Below are 11,818 nucleotides of genomic sequence, written 5' to 3' on the forward strand. Positions count from 1 at the left end.
TACTCTGTAAAAATGGAAGAAGATCGTGTTTAGGAAAAGGAGAAACAATTTCTTTTAGTCCCTCGAGTTGCGCATTATTGGAGTGATGGAGTGATTACTGGGGGGGGGGGGGTGAGAGCAGAACAAATGGGGCAGCCGAGGAGGGGGCGGTGCAACGAAGGAGGTGGCCGTGCCGACTGCCCTCCACCCGCGAGCTCCCCTGGCAGGGCAGGAGCAGGATGGAGAGGATGGAGCCTCAGGACCACTCGTCCATGCTCGGGAAGGAGAGCGGGCCTGGGGCTCAGGTGTCCTAACAAGGGCGCTGTGGAGAATCGCAGCCTTAAAGCAGATCTGAGCGGGGGGTGGTTGTGGGATGAACTGGGAGATTGGGATTGACGAATATACACTACTATGTATAAAATAGTTAACGAATGAGAGCCTGCTGTACAGCACAGGGAACTGCACTTTGCTGTACAGTGGAGACTAATACCACTTCGTAAAACAACTATACCGCACCCCCCCAAAAAAAATACCCAACAAATCTGAGAAGTTTTGATGCATGGTAACAGTCACCTTTCTCCTGAAAGTTAGCTGTCCTCCTTTTAGTGCAGTGTAGAAATCCGTGATGTACACACACACAGACCCACATGGATGCATATACTATACATATCTAGCAATTCATCATTAAAAGAGGACATTTAAAAAATGTATTTTAGTGAAGTATTGAAGTAAATCAACTGATTTACAATAATTGTGTTATTTTCTGCTCTACAGCAAAGGGATTCAGTCATACATATAGATGCAAATTCTTTTTCATATTCTTTTCCATTGTGGTTTATCACAGGACATTGCCCTGTACTGTACAGTAAGACCTTGCTGTTTATCCATTCTTTGTATACTAGTTTGCAGCTGCTGACCCCAAACTCCCAGTCCACCCCCCGCCCCACTTGGCAGCTATAAGTCTGTTCTCTACGTCTGCGAGTCTGCTTCTGTCTCATGGATAAGTTCATTTGGGTCGTGTTTCAGACCCACGGAGAAGTCATATCGCATGGTATCTGTCTTCCTCAGTCTGGCGTACTTCACTTAGTGTCATCATGTCCAGCTGCACCCACGTTGCTGCATAAACAAGGACTGAGATTCCACTGCTTCCCAAACGTGGTCAAGGCAGGGGGCTACTTGCCACCTCATACACCGTTAGCAGCTACGCCCTGCTCGCCTGTCTTCCAGATTCCGAGCTGCCGCGCGTACCCTCAGTCTGAGAGGAGAAAGGGGGCCCGCGTCCTGGTGTCGTTCACGCATGTTTCCCCGGTGAAGACACTTTTGGTGAGTTTCCCCCCAGACGTGAGGTCTCCTCCAGCAAGTGCAGAGCCCTGGAGCTGACGTCCCTTCTCCCTGCCTTTCCTCGACGTGGCACGGCTTCCAGTGACCTTCGTTTCATTTACGGCATGGAAATTTCAACAGGGGCATGAAGGTCACTGCTGAAACCTGCCTCCTACAGGGATCCCGGCAGGGACAGCGCGTGGCACTCAGCTGGCCACACCCCACGCCGACCCCGCCCGCTGGGAGCCCGTCCCCCATGGACCGTCTCTACTCGCTGGCGCTATAGCTCCGCAGAAGGGCCTCTGTGATTTCCCACGATGCGACAGAAGGAAAAATTTTAAACAAAAGTACAAAATATTCAAAAGCAAACTGATCAAATTCTACATTTGACTTTATTTCTTTACTACTTATTCCCTTCCACTGAACTTTCAACTTTCTAATTCTGCATCAAGATGAGATTGTTTTAATTTTTGTAACCTGAGAGTACGTGGTAGTATCTAATTTAGGAAACGCTCTTGGATACTTGTACTTATTCTTCCTAGAGAAAGTCACAAAAACTTCTTCAAGCTCTAGGTGCCGTCGTGCGTGTCTCCCCGCCACACGCAAATGCTCCTGCCCTCACTTCCCTTCAAGGACTCGCTTCATCTGTCACTTCTCAAGAGGGCCTTCGGGGACCAGCCTTCTAAAATAGCACTGCCGTCATCACCGCTCACGCTACCACCACTGGGTGACCCAGGTGTGTCACCTGGATCAGATGCAGCTCCACCCCTAGGGCCAGAGCGGGACTGGGTGTGTGGCAGTGACCCACCGATTTCTTTTTTTTTAAATTAATTTATTTATTTATTTTTGGCTGCGTTGGGTCTTCGTTGCTGCGCACGGGCTTTTCTCTAGTTGTGGCGAGCGGGGGCTACTTTTCGTTGTGGTGCGCGGGCTTCTCATTGCAGTGGCTTCTCTTGTTGCAGAGCACAGGCTCTAGGTGCGCGGGCTCAGTAGTTGTGGCACGTGGGCTCAGCAGTTGTGGCTCACCGACTTAGTTGCTCGCGGCATGTGGGATCTTCCCGGACCAGGGTTCGAACCCGAGTCCCCTGCATTGGCAGGCGGATTCTCAACCACTGCGCCACCAGGGAAGTCCTCACTGATTTCCTGAATGAACAAATGAATGAATAAATAACATAATTACAAATTCTCAGTTTCACAAAAAATATAAGGAATGCCATATTTTGATAGAAGTTGATTTCTCCAGGAGCAATGAAACTAAAAAGAACACCTTTGAAAACCAGTCCTGTTCTGTCACCTTAACTTCTGTCCTCATCTTCCTCTTGTGTATCCACTCAGGAAGGTCTGTGTAGGGGATTTCCATCATTTTGAGCTTGAAACTCAGTTCATTTGCACCTGTACTGAAAAAAAAAATGAAGAAAAATATTAAAGGACTTTTTTTTTTTTAACTAGGAAGTGCATTTGCACACCGTGTTGGAGTTTGAGTACAATTATTCAACTTCTGCTGAAGTTTTACTTTTGTAGGATTAAAATTTTTTCTGCAGCAATAAATGATGCTCAAGGTGATTTCTTAGGCACGAAACACTCCTTCCTTCCTTTGGTGCTATATTCACATCCTAGGAATATTCTGAGGTTGCCACCTTCCCTTGACGTGAACCATAAACTCAGGCTGGTGCCCAGGGCCCCCGCACACCTGCCCCAGGGGGGGACTTGCAACCTCTGAGAGACTGCTCCCAGCCTCTTCCTCTGAAATGACCTCCTTCCCTGGAAATGACATAGCTGCTTCCTGTAAGGTCCCCCTCCCAGGCCGGAGGTGAAGATCAGGTGAGAGAGTGAAGAGTCAGCAAGTGTCCTGGAGAGCCAGCCCACGGGGGAGAGAGCAGAGGCCCCTCGGGAAGAGGAAGTGCGGGACCCTGGCCCGGGCCGTTGCCAGGCGCTGGGCACTTCGGAGAGTCTGCGGGGAAGTCGCTAACCCAGGCTGAGAGAGGTGGGCAGCCCTCCCAGCACGGGACCGGTGGGCGGTCCGCAGCTGGGCCTGAGCGGTGGTTCCACGTCCCCGGCTGCACTTCACAGGCGCTGGGCCTGTCCCTGCTCCTGGCCGCCTTGGGATGTTTCTCCTCCTTCCGTGACCCCGCCGCCGCTAAAGTACACGTTGTATTGAATTCTATAGCATGTCGCTCTTTACAAACGCGCGTCCTCACTGGTACAGAAATCGCTTAAAGCTGGGAAGTATTATAAGAATGATAAGTATTTGTAGTCTCAGCACAGAATGAGCAACGTAATGCATTCTGAATTTTTCTGAATAAAAAAGAATTTAATTTTGCCCCAAAGGTGTCTGCCCCCCGGCTCTCAAAGCCCACTTACCTGCCCTTTGTCGCTTCCCACCGGCAGGACTCCGCCCCTCCCCTGGGCCCATGCCGCTTCAGACTTGCTTTGTGGAGCACATCACCGCCATCTGTGTCCCTGGAGACCCTCCTGATCGGTCTCACGGGCCTGGCGTCACCCCGCCCGCAGTGACGGAGACGCTGGGCTCGCCGGCGTTCGGGCTGCGCTCAGCCGGGTGTCTCCCAGCCGCTAGGGGGCGCGCCAGAGTTCAGGTTTCACCCTTTGGTGACGTTTGTCACAGTCATTGTTCATTCTATTCACCCCGTGTGGCGACCAGCCGGCACACGGTGGGCCTCCGCCTAGTTTCCGGATTGACAGTGTGTGGGAGAGGCACCGCCCGGCAGGGACGGAGGAGGCGGACCGGACGGGGCCCCGCCCACCGCGGACCGGGGCCCCGCCCACCGCTCCCAGCAGCCCCGGACACGGCGCTTCGTGCAGGGCGGGCCCTGGGGTGCCGGCTCGCCGGGGGCCACCGTCCAGCTGTGGGTGTGCCTTCCATCGGCCGGTCCCCCAGCCGGCTTGGTTGTAGACGCGGGAACCCTCTGTCGTCTGGTCCGAGGGCGAGTCTGGGGTCCTCCTGTGGCAGCGGCAGAGCCCAGCTGAAGGGGACAGGACCAGAAGCCGGCACGCTGGTCCCCTAGCGACGCAGCCTCACAAAGGGGCTCATCCCCTCAGGGCCAGGGCCAGGGCTCAGGAGCCCATCCCGGGTATATGGACACCCTGGAGGGGGTTCTTCTTTCCAGGAGACCCACGCAGGCCAAGGGCTTGGGGGCCCGTCGACGACACACCTGAGGGCTCAGAGGAGACGCGGTGGGGGCTCCTCTAGTGAGCCTCCCGGGCTCTCCTGCGGGTGCACCTTAGTGGGGCCTCAAAATACATTATTTCTACATAAAAACAGTCGAGTTTCCAGAATGAATCTTTATTGTTCGTTGAAGCCACGGTTACAGCAGAGGGCCGGTTGGACCCACCCTCCAGGAAGGCTGAATGCTGCCCCCAGGGTCTCACCCCCTCTTCCAGGGCCCGTGGGCCACGCCTGTGGACTTCAGGCCTCAACCCAAGAGAACTGTCTCGCATCTCAAAGCAGGAGCCTCACCGCAGAATCTTTGTACTCAGCGCCTTCGGGCTCCAGTGTGTTATTACCTCTACAGATTACTGTTTAATGTTCCCCGCTCTCTACTTGATTACAGGCACTGTTACAGCCGCTCAGGACCAATAAACTGCTACACGTAACTATATGAAAACTGCGGACACAACAGCTGCAGATGTTGGCTAAGTTGTATCAGGCAGAAGGGAACCATTGCAGATTTTCTAATTAGCAAACCAAGAATAACAGTAATTCATTGCATGTAGCCTAGAAGGCATTTCTCTTTTTCGGTTTGATGTGTTCGCTTGTTCATTATTTACTGTTATCCTGCAGCCACGCGTGCTGGTAAATTTTGTAAAAATGAAGTGTAATTAAGTTCTTCCCCTGGCTGTCTTCGGGCGCATGAAACGAAGGGCGGGTTTGGGGGGATTTCAGTGACGTGCCCGCCGGGGAGGGCACTGCAGGCTTGAGTACCGGTATTTGGGCTGCATTGTCCAGGTGAGCGATTTATACCTCCTGAGTTTGAACAACAATTTTAAATTTTCCCGTCAATTTGAGACGGTCGCGTGGGCTTCCAGGATGTCAAGCTAAGTGCCGGCCTGGGCGTCAGGGCCGCGAAAGGAGGCGACTGTCCAGATAAGGGCGCCTGAACAATAAGGAAAATGCAGGGAGCAATTCTCTGACGACACTGATCGCTGTTTTCCAGAATGAGAAAGCACATTCCTCCTCCAACTGTGTCTTTTCCACATTCAGCTGCCCTTTGATACGTTCTCATGGGGCTCAGTTCTCTCCGTGGCTTGTGTTCTCTACGAGACCCTGGGCCTCCTCAGACATGGAAAGGCTTCAGGATGGCTCAGTGCCCCCTGGCCACTGACCACATGCATTTCGGACTTCGTGGTCAGAAACGCGACTCAGAGGTGCATCCACGCGCCGGAGCAGTGCTGATCCAGGGCCGCCTTCCACCTGGGCTCCACGCTGAAGCCCACGCCCTCGGGGCTTTTCTCCCATCACTTGCGTGGACCTCACAAGCACCCGCCATTTACAGCATCCGTCTATCCTCACCTGCAAGTGTGCAGGCCTGCTCTTTGCGGCCGGAGGCTCTTATTATCTGGCATGCCCTCCTCTGATAGGATTGGGAGGAAGCTGGATTCATTATGATGCTTAAATCTAGCATTTTGGTGGAGTCCAAGGAAGCTCTGAAGCCATCATAGAATTTTCACTATTTTGATCACCCCTCAGTCCCATCTGTAAGACCCACACCCCAGGTGGTCGATAGAAAAAGGACCCCATCTAGCAAGCCTGAGGGAGGGAGACAGGGGAAACAGCATGATTAAGCGAATGTGGAAGTCTTTCCTGGCCCCCAAGGGTCTTCCCACCCTGTGACCATGCCCTTGACATTTTGCCAGTTAACATTCATTGAAAACCAAAACTTGCACAGCGCCTGGTTCATTGGAAGGATGTATTTATTGTGAATGGACTTTTACTTATTCCCGTCGTCACTGCTGTGCTGCTTGAAGGACTTACATGAACAAGATACTTTTATAATAAAAACTTGAGAGAGACACATATAAGTGCATAAGATGAATCTATGGTTTGGGGAGCTGTCGCCTTGGAGGACTAAGTAGTGGGAATGGGTCTCCAGGGGTCCGTACTGGTGGGTCGTCTGTTTCTTGTTCTAGGTGCTGGTTACGTGGGTGTGTTCAGGGTGCAAAAATTTATCAAACTGTACACATATACCTTTTCTGTCTTTATGTTAGAATTCAGTAAAAACTTCCAAAAACTTAAGAGCATCTACCTCAGTTGAAGAGCATTTGGAATTATCACTATCTTCCCTTTTAGTAGCTAACACCCTCAACCAGGAGTTATGGAGCCAGGTTTCTAGTACCATTTTTTCTAGTACCTGGGCTATGTGACCCAGGCCAAGTCACTAATCTTACTGACTAGTCTTGCTTTTCTCATCTATATCACAGGAAGAGTTTAAACTAGAATCACCTTAATGCCCTGTCCTTCCCAACTCCCACAGATTTCAACCATGTAATTGAAATGGAGTAGGACCTATGGTCTATGCCCCCCATGTCCTCCGCCTGCCTTTTGTCTGTGAGAAAACTTTAGCTGAAGAATAAGTTTAATTAGAAAAGCTAGAAAATGCAGAAGCAAAGGAAAGCAGCCCAATAGGACTACATAATAATAGTTTGGTCATTAAGCAAAGTCAAGGACCTTTAGTTCCTCCTCAAGGGCTATAGATCATATTCTGAGCCATATCCTGTGAGCTGTCTTGTAGATACCGAAACCCCCGCCAGGTGGAAGAAGTGAACTCCATGATGACTAGACTGTAGCCGTGACACAAGCCGCCACAATTCCGAGAACTGGCCTCAAGGAAATGGGAACAAACCGACCCCGGAACTGAAGACCAACTGCACTTAAGACAATCAAGTTGTTGCTGATCAGAGCACCGCACGACCAATTTCAAGAGGACCGTCAGGGCTGACTGTGCCGTTTCTGCGTGGAGCCCCCTCCCTCCACCTTTACACCCCTGAAACTCCCCTTTTAAAAGCTCTCACCCACTGATGGTCTGGCGGGGGGGGGTCAGTCTTTGACAGGGGTCTGCCCTCCCCCCTGGTTCCTGACATCCAAAATAAAGCAAGCTTTCCTTTCCACCAAACTTGCCTCTTCACTGGCTTTTGAGCAGCAAGCAGCTGGACCCCGCTTTTAGCAACACAATGACCCTTGACCCCAAGGCCGTGCTTGGGCCGTTACCTCTTTTCCAGAGGAGCCCTCCAGGGAGAGTTGGAAACACACACTGTTGACACTTCTCTTTTGTCTTTGAGCCACAAGGTTCACATCTTCATCCCAAACTCCCCTGTGCCGCCCTGGCCATGGAATGGACACCCGCGACCTCATCGTTGCCAAACCAATGACCCACCCTCCGTCCTCGTCCGGCCGTCGCATGGGCAGCCGCGGACATGGTGCCGCCCGGTCTCTTGGAACACTTTCTCCGTCTGGGCTCTGTGATGTCCCTCTCAGCTCCGTCATTTTTCTCACCGGTCACTTTCCCCAGCTCCTCCTAGTGATGTTCAAAGCCTGGAAAATGCAAGGATTCAGACCCCAGATCTTTGCTTTCCTCCATCTCCGCTCACTCAGAGTTGATCTCCCTCGCTGTGCCATGACTTTCAGTCTCATCTTTATGGTGATAACTTCTGAGTCTACCTCCCTCCGTGTGGTACCCCCTCAACAAAACCACCTGAATGTCTAATAACATATCAAAACGAACAAACTCAAAACCAGACTCTTCATTTTTCACCCTGTGACCTTGCCCCTCTGCCAGCCTTCCCCATCTAAGGGGCCACTTCACTCTCAGTTCTTGTTAAGCCAGACTTCTGGAGTTTTCCTTGTTCCCTGTCTCTACATCATCACATCCCGTAGACTCTGCCTTAAAGCACAGCCCAGATCAGACCCCTTTCACCCTCCACGGCCACCAGCCCACCTGGTGCCAGCCATGCCGTTTCTTGCCCCATCGAATCGGTAGTTTCCTAATTGACTCTGTCCCACCCTTGCGCTGTGTCTTCTCCACCCGCAGCCAGTGAGCCTTTTACAATGATCATATCACGTCAGTCCTCTGATCAGTGCTCTCCAGCGGGTTCTGTACTGGCTGAAATAATGTCCCCCCCAAGTTCATATCCTTCCCAGAACCTCAGAATGTGACCTTCTTTGGAAGTAGGATAATTGTAGATGTAATCTGCAATCTGCCACGATGAGATCCTACTGGAAAAGGGTGCACCCTTAATCCAACACAGGGGTCTCCTTATAAGAAAGGAAGAGACACAGAGACAGACCGACACGGGGACGGGAATGTGAGGTGAACACAAGACACGTGGAGGACGGTCTTGTGATGTCAGAGGCGGAGACTGAACAGATGAAGCCACAAGCCAAGGGACATCCAGGACCGCCAGCGCCAGAAGCCGGAAGACGCAGGGAGGGCCGCCCCTCAGAGCGTCAGGAAGCATGGCCCTGCCGACATCTGATTGCAGACTTGTGCCCTCCAGAACCGCGAGTAGACACGTTCCTGCTGTCTTAGCCTCCCGCGTTCGTGACACCTGTTACAGCAGCCGTGACAGACGGAGCCAGTCTCCCTTGGTGCTCAGAGTACAGAGGCCTAAGGCGCACTTTGGTCTGTAGGCCTCTAGTGATCTGGTCCCTGCTCCTTTTTGGCCTCATGTCTGACTGCCCTCCACCCCCCACACACAGATGACACACCCGCACAGACACACATGCGCACACGACACACAGACACACACACAGATGACACACACACACAAACACACACAGAGATGACACACACACAGACACACGCACAGAGACACACACACAGATGACACACACGCACACACACACAGATGACACACACAGACATACAGACGCACAGAGACACACAGACACACACACAGATGACACACACGCACACACACAGACACACACACAGATGACAGACATACAGACGCACAGAGACACACAGACACACACACACACAGACACACACACACACACTGCAGACACCCTGCCCCCAGGCTGTCTCTGGCTACTGGTGGCTCCCCTTGATCCGACTGGGCTCTGTTCTCCTGGGCACCTTGTGATTCTCCCCCTCAGGACCTCGTCACAGAGCCGGACACACGCATCCGACACGGGAGAGCGGCTTCCCTCCCGCACTGCGGGGACCGCCGTCCTGACAGCCCATGTCACTTCACTTCTCCTTATCATTTGTGACAGAGAAGACATGTCTGAGAGCGTGCTGTTCTGTTCACTGCTGTGTCCACCAGACCTAGAACAATGGTACTTAGCAAGTGCTTAATAAGTACTTGTGGAATAAATGGATGAATACGTTTGAATTTGCTTTTACTAGATAACTTCCTTGCGTGACAAGCTTGTTCAAGGCAAAACGAGTCTCTGCTTGGAATCCGTAGGGTGAAGAAAGGAAGCTAAATGGCCAGGATTAAGCCTCAGAGCAGGCTGCTGGCACAGCAGAGATCAAGACTGCCTTCTAGGAGCTGTGGTTATATGTGTACAAAGGAATGTTACTCAGCCATAAAAGAGGATGAAATAATATGCCATTCGCAGCAACATGGGTGGACCTGGAGATGAACATACTAAGTGAACTAAGTCAGACAGAGAAAGACAAATCTCATCTGATATCACTTATATATGGACTCTAAACAGTAATACAAATGAACTTACTTACAAAGCAGAAACAGACTCACAGACTTAGAAAACAAACATGGTTACCAGAGGGGAAAGGGTGGGGGGAAGTTAGGGGTAGGGGATTGACATATATACGTCACTATATATTAAATAGGTAAGCAACAAGGATTTACTGTATAGCACGGGGAACTATATTCAATATCTTCTAATAAACTAAAGGAAAAGAATCGAAAAAGGATATATATATATAATATATATATACATATATATACCTGAATTACTTTGCTATACACCTGAAACTAACACAACATTGTAAATCAGTTCAATCAAAAAAAAAGACTGCCTTCCAGGAAGCTGTGCTGCGGAGCTGGAGGGGCAGGTGGGACGGCGAGGGGGCTGAGGAGAGACAAGCAGAGGGGAGGGGCTGGGGGCAAAGACCTTCAAACGGTGGCAGTGGGGTTCCTCACGCCCTTGAAACCTCCCACAGACCTACATTAAATGTAAACCCTCCCAAACCTGGTTTTCTTTAAGGACGTTTCCCTCGCCTCAGAATTTCATGGATGGAATGCGTGTTTCCCTGTGTGTGTCCACCAGTGAATCCTTGTGGATCTCATGGCCACAGGTTAAAATCTCCACTCGGGTCCCTGATCACATGCCAGGGCGGTAGGTGGAGGGAAACAGAAACCCCACAGGACCGGACATTGGAAGGAAAGAACTAGTCTCTAATTAAGGGCTGCTCCATACAATGTGAAAACATCCTGAGGGCAGCCTTGGATGGAGCCTCGTAGGAGAATGGCTTGCTTTTGAATTCCTAGATAAGAGGCTTTCCCTCCCAAAGCAGCCTGGTGGGGAGGCTTGTGGGTTTTTGTTTTATTTTTGTAAGGAACTGGGGGAGAAGAGGTGAAGGAGCACTGCACTGAGAGTCGGACTGATGTTCTAACAGAAATACCAAGCGGGGCACTGAGCCAGAGGAAGGTGGGCCAGGAGCTTCACCTGGGGCTGGAGCATCGCCCCGGGAACTCAGCTGAGTCACCGGTAGCGGACCGCCCGCCCGCGCGTCCTGCTCCGCCCGCCCCGCCCGCCAGGGGGCGCCGTGCACCCGTCGAGCCCGCGCCCGCGGCCCCGGGGATGCGGCTCCGCCCGCCCGGTCCCCACGGCCCCGGACACGCGCTCCTCTCCCACCTGCTGCCCCTCCGGGGTGCGGAGCCCCGGCGGGAGGAACGGACAAAGGGGGAGACGAACCGACCGCGGCTCCCGGCCCAGGTTCCTCCAGCTGCGGGATCTGCCCACGTTCCCTCCCTCACGCTGGGGAGGGACAGACAAGGGGACAGACTGTTATCCCGGGAGGAGCCTCAAGGGCCGGCGAGGAAGAAAGGGCCGAGCCAGCCGGGCTGCTGCCTGGGGGAGGTCGGGGCAGTGTTCAAAGGCTTCCCCTAAGGAAAGACGTCTCAGGGGAAGTTTGAGCACTGAAGGAGTGCTGCGGTGGAGGAGGAAAGGAATTTTAATAAAGCCAGCAATCGCCGCTTAGATGCAGAGATGATTACACGTGTAAGTAATACACACATGAACTTGTATCGGGGGCGGTGTATATTATATCTCGGGGAGAAAAGGGATGGCGGGGGGCAAGGACGAGAGAGCACCGAATCCTGGAGGGTCCTGCGTACCAGGCTAAGGCGCCGGCTTTCACCCTGAAAGAGAGGACCGTGACCGGCGGGTCGGGAGTAGAGGAAGCAGCACGTGACTGTGCGCTTTGGAGGAGTGTTGTTGGGTCACGAAGCACCGGAGACCAAGGGGAGAGGGGCTGGAAGCTTTCGCAGAAGCAAATCCCACAGGGGCTGGATACCGAGGGAGGTGGCGTGT

General features: G+C 52.3%; 1 long non-coding RNA gene across 1 annotated transcript; it reads right to left on the reverse strand.

Annotated features, from left to right (window-relative positions):
- Positions 1 to 665: 665 nt before the first annotated feature.
- LOC136792435 (uncharacterized) lies at positions 666 to 4,004 on the reverse strand. The gene is made up of 3 exons (XR_010836229.1): positions 3,661 to 4,004; positions 2,567 to 2,696; positions 666 to 2,442 (listed from the first exon to the last, which is right to left on the reverse strand). It is a non-coding gene; the product is annotated as an uncharacterized lncRNA (long non-coding RNA).
- Positions 4,005 to 11,818: the final 7,814 nt, after the last annotated feature.

This window comes from Kogia breviceps, chromosome 13, assembly GCF_026419965.1.
Source record: "Kogia breviceps isolate mKogBre1 chromosome 13, mKogBre1 haplotype 1, whole genome shotgun sequence".
Classification (NCBI taxonomy): Eukaryota; Metazoa; Chordata; class Mammalia; order Artiodactyla; family Physeteridae; genus Kogia; species Kogia breviceps.